Source organism: Macaca thibetana, chromosome 1 (assembly GCF_024542745.1).
Source record: "Macaca thibetana thibetana isolate TM-01 chromosome 1, ASM2454274v1, whole genome shotgun sequence".
In the NCBI taxonomy this organism is placed as follows: domain Eukaryota; kingdom Metazoa; phylum Chordata; class Mammalia; order Primates; family Cercopithecidae; genus Macaca; species Macaca thibetana.
In genome coordinates this window covers 165,498,898-165,520,882 of record NC_065578.1, presented here as the reverse complement: position 1 = coordinate 165,520,882, position 21,985 = coordinate 165,498,898, and the positions used below count along the sequence as shown (strand labels likewise).

Genomic DNA, 21,985 nt, shown 5'->3' with positions numbered 1-21,985 from the left:
TCTAAAGCTAATAAAAGGGAAGTCATATTTTCCGAAAAATCCATTAATATTATATGTTATACCAAACCATACAAATGTATTTTAAAACAGCATATTTTCAGTTAAAGGTCTACTACATATAACTGAAGACTGTAGGATTCAGAAATAAGATGATATAAATAAATGGAAGTATACGTAGAATTATGAAACCACATAGCTGAAGTCTGGGTCTTCTACTTATGAATCACACAATGCTTTCTGTGTATGATCAGAAGTAGGTTTTGAAAAACAGCAAATCAACTTCCTTGTCTCTTTCTCCCTCAGACTCTCTAGGTTGATGTTAAAAGAGTCTCATCTATTTATCCAAGTGTACTATATAAATACATTTTTTGACACATGGTATTTTTGAAAAAGTTTGTTATGCATGTAATTTAATAAGTATAGTTAAAATTATATTTTATTACATCTGCCAAAATAATTTTCAAACTCATTAATTATTGTAATTTTTTTTGGAGACAGGGTCTCACTCTGTCACCCAGGGTAGAGTACAGTGGCATGAGCATGGCTCACTGCAGCCTCACTCTCCTGGCCTGAAGCAATCCCTTCCATCTCAGTCTCCCAAGTAGCTGGAACTATAGGCATGCACCACCATGTGCAACTAATTTTCTTTTTTTTTTTTTTGTAAAGATCAGTTCTTGCTGTGTTGCCCAGGCTGGTCTTGAACTCGTGGGCTAAGGTGATCGTACCGCCTCAATCTCCCAAAGTGCCAGGATTACAGGTGTGAGCCAACACACTCAGACTTATTATAATTTTATATTCAGCCTGACTGGGGGAAAGAAAAAAAAAAGGGGGTTTAAGGAAGTAATTCAATCATTTAAGGCCACATATGACTTCGGTGAAGCCAGAGATCCAGAAGACCAACACTTTTGCCATTTTTCCTTGGCACAGACTCGAGCAAAACACAGATTTACTGCACTGATAGAAAGATATCACTTATTTTGAAAAAGCAGTAATAAAAAGCTTCAATGATCCACTCAAACAAGAATAGTATGATAGACTGTATTATAAACCTTAAGACTATAAGCAACAGTGAAAATAAAAACAAATTCCTTGCTGGTAGGTCTTAAATTCAGACTACATCTAATCTTGATAAAACATATAAAAGCAGATGTCTGTACAAATTATTCTGAAGTTAAACTATAGATGATAATATTTAATTTTAGCATCTTCTTAAAGGTCTAATTCAGTAGTTCTCGAACTTTAACAAAAACATCTAGACAAACAGATTGCTGGGTCCCATACATAAAACTTCTGAGGTGGGCCTGAGAAACTGCATTTCTAACAAGCTCTCAGGTGATACTAATGTTACTGGTCTCAGGAACACACTTTGAGAACTAAGAGCATAGACTATGCATCTCTCACAATGATAAGCATTATGTGACACATATTAAGATATTTAATATTCATTATAAATATTATTTAAAATATGACAATAAATTATATATTCCTTTATTACACATATACTTGATATGACAACAAATATAACTTCATAGGGCTAGAAACATCAACTATGCCACTTAGAGCAGAAAATAACTTTAGCAAGAAAAATACCACCAAAATGTTTTTAAAACCTTTTCTATGCCAGTAAATACTACTGATACTATAATTCCATTTCCATATCCCAAAGAAAAGAATTTTATTTCAAAACTGAGTGTTTTGTGACACTGGAACCATAGATTTAAGGAACAATTATGGAGGACTATATTTACGTGTACACAAGATACACTGCCTATAATTCCCTCTAACTTTATATGCTGTATGCTGTATATATACATACTGGTAGTCCATACCTAAACAAGATATATGTCCTTTTGTACTTTTCCAACTCAGATATGCGAGAAAATTTTTCTTGCTGTGCTGTCTTACAATGCTTTCTTTCATGAATTTAAGCAATTAGTTCCAATATGAACAACAGAAAGACTATCTGTGAATGCAAAAAAAAAAATAATAATAATAATAATAATAAGGCCTTTTTTATTTACTTATTTGGTATTTCAAGAAAAGGTTCATTATACATGGATAGAAACTTTGTATTTTCTGAATGAGAAAGGACATTAAATACTCTTTTTTAGTTATACTGTATCCTGTGTCTAGAGCTAGTAACTATTGAAGTCAAGACCAGGATTCAGGTATCCTTGCTTCTTATACAACATCCTTTCTAAACTATGCTGCTGCAATTTGCTATACTTGGTTGATCTTTGATTTTGCTCTTCATTCATTAGACAGTAATTTAAAGAATATCCACAAGTCTAAAAAGTTTCTTAGTTATCTATAGGAAGACATTCTCACCAAGCCAAATATTTAAGTATTTTGTAAAACAATGGCCTAAATCTTACAGACTTCCTTTAAATAATACTTGGAAATTTGTATGTGAAGAAACCTAGAAAAGGAGATTAATTACTAATAATACTCAATTCAATACCTACTCAATCTGAAATTAAAATAATTTTTCATTGAATCATGTAAGTTTGATTCATACATATAAAAACCTCACAGAAATGAAAATATTATTTTAAGATCTTTTACTTTATAATCACTTGCAAAAATAGAGATCACACTTCTATTTGCTGTTTTACATAATGCATACATTTAAAATTAAAAGTAAGCAATTTTGAAAATATGTCCATTTGTTTGCCATTCTAAAAATGCACATAAGCAATGGTGGAAATAAAATTTAATATAATAATCCATTGTGATTATCTTCATTCTAATAAGCCATCCTGGAAAATCAAACTAGCACTTTAAAATAATTGTGGTGTTTTTGAAACTCAAACCTTAAAAAACAATTTGGATAACGGATAATTCTAATCTTTCTAACATTTCTAGAAAGATGTAAAATCAGCATCACAACTTAAAACAAGGAAGCTCTTTTTTGAGCAAATATTAGCAAATTCTAACTAAGGTCATGAAAATGGAACTTCAAAGAACCTTAAGAAAATATAACTCATAACATGTTAGATATATCATTTTGCTACATCCATTCCTTTTAAACAGAACCTATTATAATAAAATGAAAACCCTCATCAATCACCTGATAGAGTAATTCCAAACTTAACCAAACAGGGATAATGGGTGAGAATTGAATTGAAAGCACCTTGACAAAGAAAGCAATTTCTTTTCTTCGCACTCCTCTGAAGCTGTGGGTGATCATGGTAATCGAACCATCAACAGTGAGGGGCCATCTGTCCCAAGGGCCCTTCATGAGAGTTTAAAAAAAAAATCAACAACAAAAAAGGGAAAGAAATGCTGTACCCCAGATGTTCAATCTTGATTAATCTATGACAAGGAACTTACAACTGAGAATCAATGTTTTGACATTTTTCAGATACTAATCATTAAAAGCAAACACAAACGTTTTTACAAGAACACAGGGAAAAAATTTAATAGGTTGCTTGTAGAAAGATGATCTGTCATACAGAACCTAATCTACCTTTGAGTCAGCTAAGATCTTAAAGTTGCTTTACGATCATATCCTAAAGCAATAGCTTTTATTATGATTCCTTTAAGGAGGAAAGAAGGTAAGAGGCCATGCTTTAAGTTAGCATGAGACTGTCATTTTTTATAATTCTTCATAATTTTTCTTTATAAAAAATTATAAAAAACCAAGTATATGGTTAAATAGAAAGAAGGCATGTATTTTTATTCACAACACTCATTATACTTAACTCTTTGAAGTAAAACATTTTCAAAAAACAGTCTTAATGTGAAAATTCATAATGTAAAATTAACTGAACTGCTCATAAAACAGCTTTGTTTTATTCATGACATTTAAAATAATTTTCATATCACACCAAAAAGTAATTTTGGGTAGATGTGCAAATGCTTCAAAGCTTTCTTGTTTGATATAAAGATGGTCTAAAGTACAGGAGACTTCTAACACTCCTGGATATAACAGACACAGTTTCAATGATTTGGGAATAAGCTAAAATTCATGAATAGAATCATACTAACTACAAAATGACTTAAAGTTCACTAACAAAAAAACATGTGTAAGCTACATCAAGAAAAACTACTAAAAATATTTTAAAATTAATTTTAAAATGAAAAATACATTAAAACAAATCATTAAAGAACCAAATTAAACCACGCATGACCTTTCTTTCAGGATACTTTCAAGTTAGAATAAAAGTAAAGGTGGAATAAACTTAAGATTCTAATGAATATAATAAAGTCACTAAGAAACTTACTGTAAATGCAGTAATTCTTACTTACCTTTGTATCTACAAAGCCTAGGAATGGATCCTGTCACCCCAAAGAGATGGCACCTCAGGCACATGACAAAAGGAAAGTACAAATGCCCTCTTGAAGAAGAAACACTCAACTTAGGTCTTGCCTAACATAAATGTGTAATTCAAAATTACTACAGAAAATCTAAATACCTGTGATTATAACCATCAGACACAAAGAATGGAATTATGATACTAATTTGTTTTGTTCCCCCCTCACAGCTTCAGATATTAAAATTACTTGAAACAGCATATAAGGATGTTTAAAATGTTATATAATAAAATAATAATTCAAAACATGAACAAGCAAATTTTGAAAACTAGAACATTTAAAAATATAATCTATGAAATTAAAAGCTCAATGAATAGAACAGCACATCATATAAAACTGAAGAGAGAAATAGTGAACTAAGTCAGACACAAATGATATTAAACAGATTGAGCCATAAAGAGACAAAATAAATGAGAAAAATAAAAGAGGTTAAGAAAAATGTAGATCAGAATAAAATAAATCTATTTAAATTTCTAAAAGATCAGACCAAAGAGACCAGAGTGTATATAATGGAGGAGGAAAGAAAATAATATTAGAAGAAATAAAGGCTCATTTTCCAAAACTGATAAAAGACAAATCTTTAGATTTGGAAATAATAAACCCAAGCAAGATCTCAAGAAAGACATGACTAGAGGCATCGCAATGAAACTGCAAAGTATAAAAAGATATGGATACCTCTCAAAGCATCCTAGAGAGAAAAGAGATAAGTAGAAAACTACATATATTATTATATCGACAGCAGACTTCTCAATAGCAGCAATGGAAGCCAGAAGACAGTGGAATAATATATTCAAAAACTGTGCAAACAGGAATGTAGGGAAAATAAATACATTTTCAGAAAGACAAAACTGAAAGATTTACCATGAATAGACCCTTTCTAAAGGAGCTGCTAAAGAAATTGTAACAGAAAAAGTATCCTTTTTTATAAAATGCAAGAAATTACATATTTCATGCATGCAAACATACATATAAAACAATGTTTACTGAAGCACTGTTTACAATTAGCCAAGTTTTGAAAGATAATCTATATGTCCATCAATTTGAAAATGATAATAACATTATTATTCTAAGAAACACTATACAACCCTGAAAAAGACTATAGCCTTGAAAAAAAGTTATATTTGTTCATATTGAAAAAAAATCTAAAAGAGTGATAAATGAAAATAATGAGACAAGGTGAGGTCAGAGAGTTAAAGGGGAACAAGCAGAACATAAAGGGCCTTAAGAGTGATAAAATGGAACCTGCTTACACTCTCGGAAAGGGAGCTACAGCAGCATTTGAGTAGAGAGGAGACATGCTCTGACATATTTTAACAAGATCACCCTGGCTTCTGTGTTGAGTATAAGCTGAAAGGTAATAAAATAATAAACCCATTTATGACACTACAGATAATATTTAAAATGAACCTCTTGGGAAAAGAACTTATATCATTCATATATATATATGAATGACTCAGATATATATATACACACACAATTTGTGGTAAAATGTCAGGGAAGGAAGCAGATAACATAAAATTTACAAGATGATCTACCCTCCTGAGACAGAATTCATGGCAAGGGCAATAAGGGTCCAAGAGTCCAATGGAAACTCTCCCAGTAGATTATAGTGGATGTTTTATGAACCTGACCCAGACCCAGTGATCTTGCTGGCATGTAAATACTCTGAAAAGGAAAGAATGGTGTTTTATACAACCAAATGAGTTCTAAATCTGCAGAACTTCAACACAGATGATAAGTCCTCCCTACTCACTTTGCAGAACCACAACCCAGGCTGTGAAGGATCATATGACATTAAAACTGCAAAGACCTGTGACTAACAACATCATCATGAATGGCAGTCCAGGAGCCAAGTGCAGCAATAATGAAATAGGCTATACTTCAAACAATGGGCTAAGATGAGGGTGAATATCAATGTCAGCACCCACCAGTATCAGAAGTATAATACTAGGTAAAGCACTATAACAAGGCCTAGACAAATGATTGCATCAGTGATATGGAAATAATTGCAGTGGGACATTAAGAGCAAAGGCACGAAGCATAGTAGTTAAGGTAGAAAAGCAATTCCTCAGTACTTATGAGATATCCCTGGAAGGCCACAGAAATAGTAAAAGAGAATGAATACCTCAAAATGGAATCAAGACCCAGAAGGTACTCAGACAGAGGTTATCAAGCTGGAAAAAAAACTGAATCTAAATATCAATGTGATGTGATGTCATCTATACCTTCATGTTAGAGAAACCTAAGGACTTGTGGGGAAAACCTTCCAAATGTTCACAATAAAAACTAAGAAACTTGTTAACATAAAACTACAATAATAAAATGAACACAACACAGCTATTACATTTCAGTTCTCGGGTCTCTCTTGATGAAGAATGAAAAGCAAATGAAAGTAGAGATGTGAATATTTTGTCCTGTTTCTAATTAAATATGTTGATTTACTTCTAAAATCTTCCCTGATGGTATCCAGAATTTTCTTAAACTAATAATGGGTAAATATCATTAATCTTTGAGGTCAATATTATGACTGGTAAATACAACACTGTGATATTGGCAAAAAGAATCATTTCCTTGAAGGGGCAGAAAACGATTAGTCTGAACATGCTTACTAATAATTAAGTCCGACAGTAATTTTCACCCATTTTTCTTAAAACATATAATTATCAGGCACGGTGGCTCACGCCTATAATCCCAACACTTTGGGAGGCCAAGGCGGGCAGATCATGAGGTCAGGAGATTGAGACCATCCTGGCTAACACAGTGAAACCCTGTCTCTACTAAAAATACAAAAAATTAGCCAGGCGTGGTGGTGGGCACCTATAGTCTCAGCCACTTGGGAGGCTGAGGCAGGAGAATGGCGTGAACCCACAAGGCAGAGCTTGCAGTGAGCCAAGATCGCGCCACTGCACTCCAGCCTGGGAGACAGAGCGAGACTCCATCTTAAGAAAAAAAAAAGAAAAGAAAACATAAAATTCTCAAGTTACTGGGAATTATTACAAGGCTACAGTAACCAAAACAGCATGGTACTGGTACCAAAACAGAGATATAGACCAATGGAACAGAACAGAACCCTCAGAAATAATACCACACATCTACAACCATCTGATCTTTCACAATCCTGACAAAAACAAGAAATGGGGAAAGGATTCCCTATTTAATAAATAGTGCTAGGAAAACTGGCTAGTCATAAGTAGAAAGCTAAAACTGGATCCCTTCCTTACTTCTTATACAAAACTTAATTCAAGATGGATTAGAGACTTAAATGTTAGACCTAAAACCACAAAAACCCTAGAAGAAAACTTAGGCAATACCATTCAGGAAATGGGCATGGACAAGGACTTCATGTCTAAAACACCAAAAGCAACGGCAACAAAAGCCAAAATTGACAAATGGGATCTAATTAAACTAAAGAGCTTCTGCACAGCAAAAGAAACTACCATCAGAGTGAACAGGCAACCTACAGAATGGGAGAAAAGTTTTGCAATCTACTCATCTGACAAAGGGCTAATATCCAGCACCTACAAAGAACTCAAACAAATTTACAAGAAAAAAACAAACAACCTCATCAAAAAGTGGGCAAAGGATATGAACAGACACTTCTCAAAAGAAGACATTCATACAGCCAACAGACACATGAAAAAAGGCTCATCATCACTGGCCATCAGAGAAATGCAAATCAAAACCACAATGAGAGACCATCTCACACCAGTCAGAATGGGAATCATTAAAAAGTCACGAAACAACAGGTGCTAGAGAGGATGTGGAGAAATAGGAACACTTTTACACTGTTGGTGGGACTGTAAACTAGTTCAACCATTGTGGAAGACAGTGTGGTGATTCCTCAAGGATCTAGAACTAGAATTACCATTTGACCCAGCCATCCCATTACTGAGTATATACCCAAAGTATTATAAATCTTGCTGCTATAAGGACGTATGTTTATTGCAGCACTATTCACAATAGCAAAGACTTGGAATCAACCCAAATGTCCATCAGTGACAGATTGGATTTAGAAAATGTGGCACATATACACCATGGAATACTATGCAGCCATAAAAAAAGATGAGTTTGTGTCCTTTGTAGGGACATGGATGAAGCTGGAAACCATCATTCTCAGCAAACTATCACAAGAATAGAAAACCAAACACCGCATGTTCTCACTCATAGGTGAGAATTGAACAATGAGATCACTTGGACACAGGAAGGGGAACATCACACACCAGGGCCTGTTGTGGGGTGGGGGGAGGGGGGAGGGTTAGCATTAGGAGATATACCTAATGTAAATGACAAGTTAATAGGTGTAGCACACCAACATGGCACATGTATACATATGTAACAAACCTGCATGTTGGGTCCATGTACCCTAGAACATAAAGTATAATAAAAAAATACTTTGCCATGTATTTCAAATAGAAAACAGTGATCTGATTTTGAGGCCAATTGGGCTGGATTCTACTTCTAAGTAGAATTCAAGAGCAAACACAAGTTCACACGGATAATCTGTCACATGAGATTACACAAAATTGCCATATATCATAGATCAGAGGTAAGAAGAGTCACAAGAGACCTTGTTTCCTCTCCCTACATGGCAGGCTCCCTTATGTTCCACTAAAAAAATGGCACATCCTTTGATACTCTACATGTATACAGGGACTGCTCCAAATCTCCCAGCTTCCCTCCTAAAGTGTCAAACTAATGGTTGAAAGTTCTTCCCAATGTCCAACTAAATCTATCAGAAGATAATTTAACCCTTTACTCTCTTGTTGAAGAGCTGTGAAAAAAAAAAATGGATCACTCCTACATATAATTTAAAACATATTAAAAAACTTTTACTGAAATTCTATTTTCCATTGTTCACAAATAATTTCCTCTATATTTACACAGTGGTTCTCAACCCTTTCTGTTGATTAGATTACCTAAGGAAGATCATTTAAATTTTTAAAAAGTGACCTTCACCCCACCCACTACCATTCTAGACACATCTACAATTGTTTAAAAACTCCCCAGGTGATTCTTATGTGCTGTTCTGGTTGAAAACTACTGCCACAAATCTTTCTGTAAAGAAATTTTCTCAAGCCTTTTAAAAACCTTCTGCCATTTTTCAAGTTTCATATACTGTTTTAAACTTGACTAAAAACAAGAACATAATATATAATGTGATATCTAAAACTAAGTGTTTTTATAGATATTCATAAGCATAAATGAAGCGAAAATTCTGTATCTCAAATTCAGTTTTCCCAATGACTTCATTACACTATCCCGTTGACTAATGTCCAACACTGAATCATATCCGTCTAACTCTACCTATGGAACCCAGACACCAATGCTAAAAGTTTCAGAATCAGCCTTCACATGCCTTCTTCGTCCTCTACGTCTAATCAGCTGCCTAACCATGTTAGTTATTTCTTCAAAATGTAGCTGTCATTCATTACTCCTCTTCCATATTCATCTTAGTCTAAATTCTTATTGCCTAATTATTCTTCTTGCCACTCAGCTCTTCTCAACTCACTGCCACTAAAACTTAAGAGTTTTTATTATTCCTCCCTTCACAGAAAAATATTCAGTGGCTTCAGTTACTGCTTAACAAAACCCAACTCATCAAACTGTGTTAATATTTAATCACTCATATAGAACTTTCAAATTTTAACATAACTCCATTTACTAAAACTAGTGTTGCAAAATTCTGCACTTCCTACTCAATTCCATCCTACCTATCTAAATGTATTTCCCACCAACTCCAATGCAAGTTTTCTACTCAATCCCAGTGTCCTTTCACATAAATAAAATTTACTCCCAATTCCAAGGCTTTACTTATACTCCAACACATGCTGCACCCTCTTCTGAAATCCTATGTTCACTTTTCTCTCTCTAAAATCTATGCATTATTCCTGACCTAAGCTATAAGACCTTCCCAAAACACAACAACCACACAGACTGTCCCACTTCCAGGCAATAACCATCGCTACTTAACCATCTTATTTGTGTCTCCTCATTTAAACAAAGCTCCTGAAAGCAGGCATCATGTTTCAAATTTTAATGTACACTTTATAAAGGTAGTTTTTCAGTTTTTTATTGAGTATATTTTCCATTCCTTCCATTCAATGGAAATATATATATATATAAAATGGTGCAAATAAAATTATTCCCTATCATATCAATTTTTCACAGTAATTGTCATAAACTTAATTTGCTTATTTTAATATGCTTATTTTAAGAAGTAACTAGCTTACTCTAAGATAAATCTGATCAATTTTGATTTAAAGGTAATATAATAAATCAAGTAATTGTTAACACTAAAGAGAGTGAAGTGATCTGTCCTTATTTTCACTACATATTTTCACTAAAGATAACAAGCAAATCAGCAGAGTAAAGCCATTACTAATTAAGAAAGCCCCATACTTTGAGAAAGAAATAGGCAAACAGTAATCTAGTAGAATAAATAGTAATTATACAAATTACTCTTGGTCACTGGCCACTGACGTGTTTTTAGTTAGACCCCATAATGTACAGCACAGTACCTCTCAAGCTTTTTGGTCTCGGGACTGATTTATTCTCTTAAATATCACTGAGGTCATCAAAGAACTTTTGTTTAGGTGAGTTACAGTAAATGACATTTATGTATTAAAAATCAAAACTTAAAAATTAGTAAAGCACAAAAATCTCCAAGTACACAGTTCATTAGTCATCAGAGTTATAACTTCATCATGTCCTGAAGCCTATGCAAAAATCTACCATATACTTGTGAGAAATGGGAGCGAAAAAGGCTAACAACGTCTCACTACTATGAAAAAAGTTCTGACCTCACAGAACTCCTTAAGTACTCCAGAGAACTGCCACAGGCCACCAGACTACACTTTGAGAACCAAAGGTATAGCACAAAGAATTTTAAAAACAGAGTAAAATAATGTTTTTATATATGGTATAAAACTTGTTTTCTAATTAAGATTTTCTTTAAAACCTGAGAAAAAGTCAAGGTATAATTATTTATTTATTACACAAATATATTCCCTTTTACAGGTAGAAAAGACAAAGGGGAGATTTCAAGGTTAAATGCCTTTAAGATATATAGGTAATATAAATGAGTGGAATGAGCCTATAGAAGATAGACTATAAAAGGACATGTAGTAAAAAAATAGATCCCATTCCCTTTCTCAAAAGAGCAACCATTATTCAGCTCCAGCCATGTGGAATGTGGGTCCAGTGTTGACAGATACTTTCAATTTTTCAAGAAAATCCAGAATATTTATGGAAAACAATCACTTAATTTTTAAGTTGGGAAAAATAATTAAACATTCCATGAATACAATATAAGCCAAGTAAGGTGTGTCGGGGGCCATTATTTTTTATCTCTGTATTATGACATGGGAACTTAAATTAGAATCACATGTTTAAATAAAGGGCTACTTGAATTTTTTAATCTGTTATGGTGGCTTTTAGACTGAAAATAGTTTTTGTTTATCTAATTTTTTTCAAATGTGCCACACTAAATGCAGGAAAGTTAATCCTAATTTTGCAGACTCTAAGGTTAACATTTTAAAAGAAAATGAACATTGACATTATTAAACCTGTTTCCTTGAACTTAAGAACATTAAAAAAAAATAAGTTCGATACAAGTTGTTTAATCAGAATTGGTACATATATACATTACATATGTATATTATTTGACATTTTTGAGATGTCTGAATTTTATAGGCACACTATCAAAAGAAAATACAATCTCAGAATAGGGTTGATCACTTTAAAAATTAGCTTACTAGAGCCCATAATGTTGATATTACCATATGACAACCTCATGATTCAACATGAAGGACAACTGAAATCTGGGAGGATACTGGCCACTAGAAAGTTTCGAGGAATAGCAGACACTACTTTATTCTGGTAACTTCTTGAGAGCATTTACATCACAACTTGTAAGAAACAATGAGAAAATGAGACAGCCAAAAGGATTAAAACAGATAAGCAAAGAACTCATAAAGAGAAGAATTATGTCCTTTGGAACAACAAACAGAATCACACATTTAGAAAAATAATTATTGGCTGAGAAACTAGCAGGAAGACAAACTGAAAGAAAAAGAATAAATTTGAAATTCACGACCTCAGACCAAAAATATGCTTATATTTGTTGTATATTCTAATACTAGTCCATCCTCTAGGAAAGTGAGCAATTAATTCCCATTTAGGTTGTCCTACCAAAGGTAGTCAGGAAGTAAAACAACAAAAGAGTTGGGGGATTATCATTTGAAGTTTAAAACTTTCAGTAGTATATAATTATATCTTCAGTGAATTCTTAAAGAATTCACGGCATGGTAGTTACGTGGCTGGATACTGAAGTCAAACTTCATATAGACATGCCATGCATTGTCATTCACTCATTACACACCAGATGTCCAATCTTTTGGCTTCCCTGGTGCCATACTGGAAGAAGGAGAATCATTTTGGACCCCACATAAAATATACTAATAATAGCTGATGAGCACAAAAAAAAAAAACAAAAAAAAAGGAGAATCTTTTAAAATAGTTTAAGAAAGTTTATGAATTTTTTGGCCACATTCAAAGCTGTCCTGGCCACATGCAGCCTGCAGGCCATAGGTTGGACAAGCTTGCTATACCTGATCTTTCTCAAGCTACACAGCACTCTATGCCTCACTTTTCTCCAATGTAAAGTAGTGATAATAGCAGTACCCACCTTGAGAGATGTTGATAGGATGAGTGGAGATTATATATGTGTCTCTGTGTGTGTGTGTATATATATATGTATAATCACTATATCATTATATTCATTCACTATCACTATTCACTATCACTATATTCATTGTTGTAAGGCAAGATGGAAAAAATGCTGAGATACTGAGATACTGATGCAGAAATTTGACCATAGTGAATAGAGATAACGCATTAAGCAAAACGGTCGGTTATTACTTGCTCTTTCTTTCTCTTCATATAAATTTACCTCCCCTCACCCTGGACCTTCCCAAGTCTGGTCACTTGTTTTGTAATGCCATCCTCTATACTTTTGTCTTAAAGAGTAATTCCTTATGAAATTTTTATATTTGTCGTCAACTAATTATTAGTTCAAAACTTAAGAGCGCTGCACAACAGCTCACCAGCCATTCCTAACTGGCCCACCTATGTGTTTCACGTGTTTTTCTTTCCTTCAACTCACTCTCAGCTTCTACTTTCTATACTTATCTCTTCGCCCTTACCTCATTATCACTCAATCGCCAGCACAATCTCTCCTCTCTCTCACTTTCTCTATCTCCTTTTCTCATTTTCTGTCATGGGAAAAGTGAAACTGGGTAACTACAGGAAGAAATGTGTATTGTTACCAAAGGGAATCGGAATAACAGAAGAAACATTAAGTTAGTTAAAAGATACCATGGCAGACTGATCCTTAGAATATGACTCAAATAATACAATATAAGTTGCTGCTTCCCCATATGTATAGTTATTCTTAGGAATAAGTTACATACATTAATACATCCAAGCAAGAAGCCCAAGTGCATAAAACCTTATTAATTATTAATTATTGCTCAAGATTGATATGTGACTGACAAGAGAAGGAGAAGCAATTAGTCAAGGTTGGTAGATAAAAGCAGACAGATGACACAGTTATTAGCAACTTAACTTCCATCACCTCTAAATGGACTGTAACTACATTCCTGGTATTGATAATGCCAATATAAGATCAGACAGAAGTCTCTGGATTCTTTGTACACTAAGATTGCAACCATCTTCTCCAAGGAGTTGCAATAATAACACTGCCCACCAGACCTATATATCAACAGAATAGGTACCAAAATGCCAAATACCAAATTGGAGACTGTCTTAATTATGTACCGCAGATATGCAGTGTCCTGCTTCTTTATTTCTACAGACATAGGTGATCATATTAAATAAGGAAATTGGGGGAAAAAACAATGAAGAAAAAGAATCAAGATTTGGTACTCATACAACAAGAAAATAAATACTGAAAACTTGAAGAAGTCTATAATGGAGCTTCTTAGGAAAAAGAGTAAATATTAGACATCTACTGTTTCCTGCATTTATGGTGTGGTCTGCAATATACAACCTCCAAATTAAGAAGTTTAAACACCTATGTTTAAGAATAAGCAAAAAAAATTTAGAAATATGCATGTATTATTAGAACTCAAGTATCCACCCCTGACAGTTATTTGCTTAACCCGTTTTTATAAACACAGCATACAGACCTCGATGAATGTTTCTCCTGTTATTCTTCTACCTTACCCAACATTTTTCCCCCTTACCAGCTTAGTTTACGGTCAGAGGTTAAACTGCTAACCCTTCACCTTCCAGGAAAGTTTTTTTCCTCTCTCATAAAAGGTTTTTCACAGTGTGTAGCAGTCGGATTAGCTCTTCTCTTCGAGAACAAAAGCTCTGTCTTTGTCTTCGTTGTTTGTGCATGGAGCCCCTACATCAGAGGAAGCTGCTCCTACTCAACATGCACAATAATGATATTGTGAGGCCCCACGAAAGCCTGGCCTCTCAGTGTCTAGACTCTCATCCAACCAGCTAGCCAAAGAGAAAATCCTGTCAAGCACTCAGCTGAAAATTAACTAAGGTATCCTGTTGAGAACCTGATGAAGATGTTATTTGACCATACGGTAAAACTTTCTATTGTTGAACATAAAGATAAGAGAAAAACTTTCAGAACTCAATGCTTTAACAATCCTGGTCACCAATTCACACATGGGTCAGTAAATGTATTTTACCAACATACAACCCCTTCCTCTATACGTGCTCTTAAAATAATGCGCAGGCTTATTTATGACATTCTAATCTCTTGCATTTAAAAATCTGTGCAACTAAAAGATACATTCAAAAAACTTATATTTTATTTGCAGTGTTTACATTAAATATTTATCATTAGAAATTCCACTACTGTATTTGTCACTGAAGGACTCAATCAAAATGCAAAAGCCAAAATAAAAGTGTCATATCTTTTCATATTCCTGAATAAGTTTTAAAATATTGAACAAAAGAGAAACAGTAAACTAAAAAGTAGATAATTGATTAAAACTTAGAAATGAAAATAGAGTATATAAACCAAACCATTCTTACAAAAACTATTTGTAAATTTTTTAACCTGTAAAAAGTTAAACACATTAGATAAATTTAAATTCGGTCGTACGATGGCAGTAAAAGATGATTCTCTCAAGTATACTGTTATGGGTGAGTTCATGAATATTTATGAGGGGCTTTTGGGACTGGTTGCAGTTTATGAAATATCATTTTGTAATATAAACCAATAGCAACAACCAATACTGAAAATTATTAAGTGAAAACTATATATGATTGCAACCACATTTAATAAGCTCATATTGAAATCTAAAAAGGAATGCACAAAAATTGATGTTTTGTGTTATTGCTATAAACAGAAAAGTCTTTTCCCTTCTTTCAAAATTGACTGCAATACATTACATTAGTAATTTAAAAAATAAACTTTGCAGAATAATAAGAATAATTCAAAAACCTACAAATGGACATCAATTAATGAAAGACAAGGGTGTAACTACTGTATACAAGATTCAGAATTAAAGAATACATCATTTGTTACATACTCTACACAGTAATATAAATTGATTTCCCAAATTTTAGGAGAAACATAAATATGCTTTTTTTTAACCTACAATAAACTTAACAAAAGTAATACATTTATTCTTAAGGGGGAAAAAAATCAATGCTATACATAGCAGATGTATGGCATGGAGGAGTATGTTCCTACTCTTTTAATAGACACATGAAAATCTAAGCCCAGCAAACAACAATATTTAAATTGAAGACTCTGGAACACACTGAATAAGTGAGAACTGGCAGAAAATGTTAAATACTTCATTCCTCCTTCTGTGGAAAAAACGGACAAAAATTTAACAAAATTTAAAAGGACATTTCATAAAACAATCACACACAATTATAAGAAAATAGATTTGGTTAAATCTATATTATATGTGAATAATACAAAAGTTAACAGAATGGCACAAAAACCAATATTGAATGGGTCCAACATGGCTACCATTTAGTATCTTTTATATCAATGAATTATGCAATCAGTAAAATGATTACAGTACCAAATACATCCACCCAAACATTGGAGGCAGAATGGCTTTATTCCACTCTATGTTCCGCAAAATACCTCTGCTTCAAGTGGTTATTTCCTCAGAATACTACGCGGTTCCACCGTGGCTTTTGGCAATCAAACTAAATAAAATTTAAAAGCACAAGACCTCGGAGCATTCACCGTTTAAAAAAAAAATTACTCTGAAGCTACTTCTCATGGATTCTTGGGTACATTTCCTTTGTTAGAAGAAGTGATCTAAAGTTTTGCTTAACAGTTTATGTTCACTTTAGTGTGAACTATGAAACATTCCATTTACAAAGCGTTCTTAGACTTTTATGAATTTTAAAGGGTATTATTCAAAAATACAGGTTGGGGCCATCTTTTCTCCTCCCGTGGAGCCGCCGCCACGAAGGTCGAGCTATGAGGTTTCAGCCAGTACAAGGTCTACCCCGGACACGGGAGGCGCTATGCCAGGACCAAGAGGAAGGTTTTCCAGTTTCTTAATGCAAAATGCGAATCAGCGTTCTTTTCCAAGGGGAATCCTCGGCAGATAAACTGTACTGTCCTCTACAGAAGGAAGCACAAAAAGGGACAGTTGGAAGAAATTCAAAAGGAAAGGACCCGCCAAGCAGTCAAATTGCAGGGGGCCATTACTGGTGCATCTCTTGCTGATATAATGGCCAAGAGGAATCAGAACCTGAAGTTAGAAAGGCTCAATGAGAACAAGGTATCAGGGCTGCTAAGGAAGCAAAAAAAAGCTAAGCAAGTACCTAAAAAGACTGCAATGGCTGCTGCTAAGGTACCTACAAAGGCAGCACCTAAGCAAATGATTGTGAAGACTGTGAAAGTTTCAGATCCCAAGTTGGTGGAAAACGCTAAGCTGGCAGATTAGATTTTTAAATAAATATTGGACTTTTTTTAAAAAAAGAAAATATGGGCTGGAATACTGCAAACAACCCACTCTTTTGATTTCAAGCTCAATTTTAAGCTGCAGATTGCAACTTTTATTGAATTTGAATAGCAAAAATTTTGAGTCAGAGAGAACATAAGATCTACTCATTTTGAGACTTAAGATTAAACGGTTTGCCCAATTATTTCTTTCTTCTATCTGTCTGTCTGTCTATCAATCGAGACAGGATCTTGCTCTCTTGCCCAGGTTGGAATACAGAGGCATGGGCACAATCATAGCACACTGCAGCCTCAGTTGAGGCTGCCTCAGCCTCCCAAATAGCTAAGACTACAGGCATGTGCCACCACACCCAGCTAATTAAAGAAAATAACAATTTGTACAGACCGGGTCTCACTGTGTTGTCCAAACTGGTCTTGAACTCCTGGCCTGAAGCAATCCTCACACCTTGGCCTCACAAAGCACTAGGATTAGAGGTGTGAGCCACCATGCGCAGTCTCTCATGTTTTAAAATAAAATAATAATTCTTTGTATGTCATAAAAATCATCCCTGAAATAATCTGTGATAAATGTGTTACTGTAACCTTTCTTTACAAATGCCCATACTGCATTCCTGTTGTACTGGAATGGCTATTCCTTAGCTCCAAGGCTCTACTGGTTTTGCTTGCCTTTCTCTTAGACTGTTATCCATATTTTTGTTGTACTGCTCATTCTGAAAACAGCTTCCTCTTTATTTGTGACTGCTGAGTACACACCCAAACATCTACTCTTTTGAATGTCTCTTTGAGACTACTTCATAAATGAGATTTCTCAATACTAGCATTTATGCAAGACATCAAAAGTCTGTTGCTATGTCTCTTGAAAATCACTGAAGACTGTCTAATTGCACATAAAAAGGCCTATTCTGAGTCTAAATCATCCTTCATCTTTTGATAAGCCTTCATCCATTCCTAACTCTATCACAGTTATTCCAATTGCACACAAAGGGCATATCAGAGACACTGCTCCTTTCCTACAATCAGCTATAAGGCAGCATACCAATAATCCTGACAGCAACATCTCCAACAGAGTAGTGGGAAAGTCATCTGCCCCATGTCAAAGTGGCTGTATCTAAGCACCACCATAGCCCTATTCCTTTAAACAATGGCTTCAAACTTTCAGATGCGTAACAATCACCCGGGAAACTTTTTCCAAAATGTAGATTATACTCCCACCTCCATCCTTAAAATAATCAAAGTATGTCCCAGGAACCTGACTTCTCAATAAATCATCTATAGTTCTAAAACACATACTGACAAATACTGAATAGCAGTTCTTTCTAAACACTTGTGGACATCCATCTAGCAACATTAAACATTCCATCTTGGAGGTATGACAAAACTCCGCAGGCCCCTGAAAACAAGATTTTTGCACTCTATTAGACTTGTTTACCTCTATCTACCAAGTGTTATAGGAAGTTCTCCTACTTACTCATTACAGTGAGAATGCAGCAATGATCCTTATTCATTTTTAGGCCTTTTCTTAGCTAGACAAGAAAAATATTCACATAGGTATCCAGGATCTAATTTACTACAGGTAGGGAAGCCTCAAGATTCTAATTATGCAAAACTTGGCGAATTTAAAAATAAATACTTAGAATTCTGCTTCAAAAGAGTAAAACAAGTAAAGCAATGCCTTCCTGTTGAGTTACACATCTGCCTTTAGTCCGGTAGAACCGTGTTTTCCAATCACCTTGAGGAAATAAAGCATTACTTAGTTCTAAGACAAAATTTCCAGATTCTGCTGAAATTGCATTAGAAAGGAAAGGGTAACATAGATATCTTACCTCGAAAGCAGATAACCTAGCTCATTTTCTTCCAGCAGATTTTGATTACCTTCTAATTTCCGACAATTTAATGTCCCTATTTACTTTCTCCTTCAACTGTATTTACACAGATTTCTCTGACACCTGTTTATTACATTTCTTCTCCTTGCTGTCACTGATCCAGTATCAATTAGCATGCATGAGAACCTTCTGTTGTATAACAGGACAAAGGGGAGTATCTAATATTATAATTGGAAAAGAAGCTTTCATGACAAATTATTTTGAAACAATGCTGAAGTTTGAATTTAAGGTGCTATTTTTCTCATTTAGACACAGAAGTATTTTCCTTTCGAAGCCAAAAAATATTAACATTAAATCCACATAGAGAATGACAGTCAGGTTACAACAATTCCCTCTTTTCTAGGAGCTACATCCTATATCCAGGGTGGGTTTTCAGTAGTTGCAGCCATAATTGGTGAATGTGACCTCAGGCCAGAGTTGATAAGTCAAACATATGACCTAACCTGGGCCAGTTTCTTTCTCATAGAAGACTTGGGTTATGAACTGTGAAACATAACATGGAAGATGCTGATGCAGAATCACTTTTTGGCAGAAAGATTACAGAAGATCCTCAGAACTTCCATGGTAACTATATTCTCAAAAATTATTTACCCATGTACTTAGTCACCATAGCTTTTCTTTTAACCATGGATACAGAATGTTAAAGCAACACTTTTACATCCATAAACAGGACATCTGCCTCCAGCCAACAGAAAGTACAAACTGTAGTTGCTGTCTCCCTCTTAACCAACTAAAAATCTAAAAAAATACATTAAACAAATTTCAGACATTAGTAAATGCAAGAAAGTGATCCCTGACAGAGATAAAACAAACCAGGTAAACCTGACAATTGGTCTTACTATCTGGAGTTTCCAGGATGTGGCACAAGGTGGGAGAAACCCAGGCAGAGTCCAGTGGTCTCTCTGAGATGAGGTTGGAAGGCCAAAGCATCTAGACTCCACAAAGAGAACAGGAGAAGAAGCTGCACAGGAATATAGCTCTGGAGAGCTGCAGAAGGTTCACCACCAACCCACCCAAGACTTTAGTGCTGATGATCAGTGCACACATATGAGGAAACTACCAGACACTGAGGAAAGAATCATCCAAAAGAAATGGGGGGAAATCCCAGAATCAGCTGACATTCACACCACCCAGAGTGGGAAACCCTCATGATCAACAGAGTATCCTGTACAGTACTCAGAGGGGTAATACCTTAGCAGTGGGACAAAATCAGCACTGGACTGAAGATGACTCTGGTTTCACCTACCAAAGCTTAAAAGCAAGCCTCAAATGTTCAAACTGTTTCCAAATAACTTAACTGTAATCTCAAACAAATCCTTAAGGGCATATGGGACATTTAAGAGAAGAAACCATATACTGCACCACAAAGCAAGTCCTAATTGACTTAAAAGGATTCAAGTCATACCATGATATTCTCTGGAATTATATTATCAAAATATACCAGAAACATCACAGGAAAATCCCCAAATATTTGTAACTTAATTAACATACTTCAAAATAACCTAATGGTCAAAGAAGAATCAAAAGGAACTCTAAACGGAAATAAAAACAAAACTGATAAACTGATCAAAAGTAAGGACTATTCTCTGTGAAAGACAATGTTAGTTAAAAGCATGAAAAGACGAGATACAGATGGCAGAAAAAAATGCAAATCCAACAGTCATTGTATCCTGGATATATTAAAATCTTTCAAAACTCAGTAATAAGAAACCAACCCAATAAAGAAAATATAAGAGAAAGAGCTGAACAGACATTTCATCAAAGAAGATATACAGATGGAAAATAAGCAAATGATTTCATCTTAATAAAACATAATTGAGTCTTAAAATGCTTCCACCAATTTCTAAGAAATCAGATCTTTACCTCTAAATTAGAATATGTAATGTGCTAAGATATTCTTAATAGTTCCTTTCAGTTACCCTGTGAAAATTTTGCACCATCAAATATGATTTTGCATCAGCAAAGACAATCACTACAGCCCTGAACTTGTGTTTGATTTGGGGCTGGGCAGGCATACAACCTAACAATGAGCACAAAAGGAAGGAGTGTGCAATTTTAATTCTGTTAAGTTGGTTAAAGTGAGACTCATTGACAATGAGCAGAAACTTGAAAAAGGTAAAGAAATTACTTGTGCAGATATCTTGGAAAAGTGTATTAGAAGTAAACAAAAAATGCAAACCCTTGAAGGAGCATGCTTGATGTTGTTCCAGGGATAGCAAGAAGCCAGTGTGGCTGCAGTTAAGAGAGCAAGGGAGAAAAATGGGAAAGGATGAGGTTAGAAATGTAAACAAGGGAGATTTGAGCCAGTTATATGGAGCCTTGTGGGTCCCTGGCAAGTCTTTTATTTGAATAATTTGCAAAGGCAGAAGGATGAGTAAAAAAGGAATTATGAGCAGGAGATCCCTATATGGGGAAGACTGAGTCTCAGAAAGTCAAGGTTTGAGAATTGAGGTTGTAGACAAATTTCTATTTTTATATCAAATATGCTGTGCAATATATTTTGAGAACTATCAAAAGGAAGATGAAATCCTTGCTTCAGTGAGTTGATAATATAGTTGAAGAACTAAACAATAATACAGTTAAAATGACAGAATGTTTAAATTACAAGGGCTTTCAGATAGTCTATAGCTTTTGTTTACCTGAAGGAACCTGATTCAAGAAAGGGAAAATGATTTATGCAAGATCATATAACTAGTTATTGGTTCAGGCAGAACTAAATTGCCACCTTCATTAATAAGTTCTCTTAAAGTCCAGTTTATCAATGGTATGAAGTACAAGCTGAAGAAAAGACTATACTTAT

At 34.4% G+C, this 21,985-nt stretch overlaps 1 protein-coding gene and 1 pseudogene across 9 annotated transcripts in view; one reads left to right on the top strand and one right to left on the bottom strand.

Annotated features, from left to right (window-relative positions):
- DENND1B (DENN domain containing 1B) overlaps positions 1-21,985 on the bottom strand; it is a 277,216-nt gene that overhangs the window by 219,787 nt on the left and 35,444 nt on the right. The gene's annotated exons all lie outside the window — the stretch shown is intronic.
- LOC126951454 (60S ribosomal protein L24-like) lies at positions 15,468-17,285 on the top strand (annotated as a pseudogene).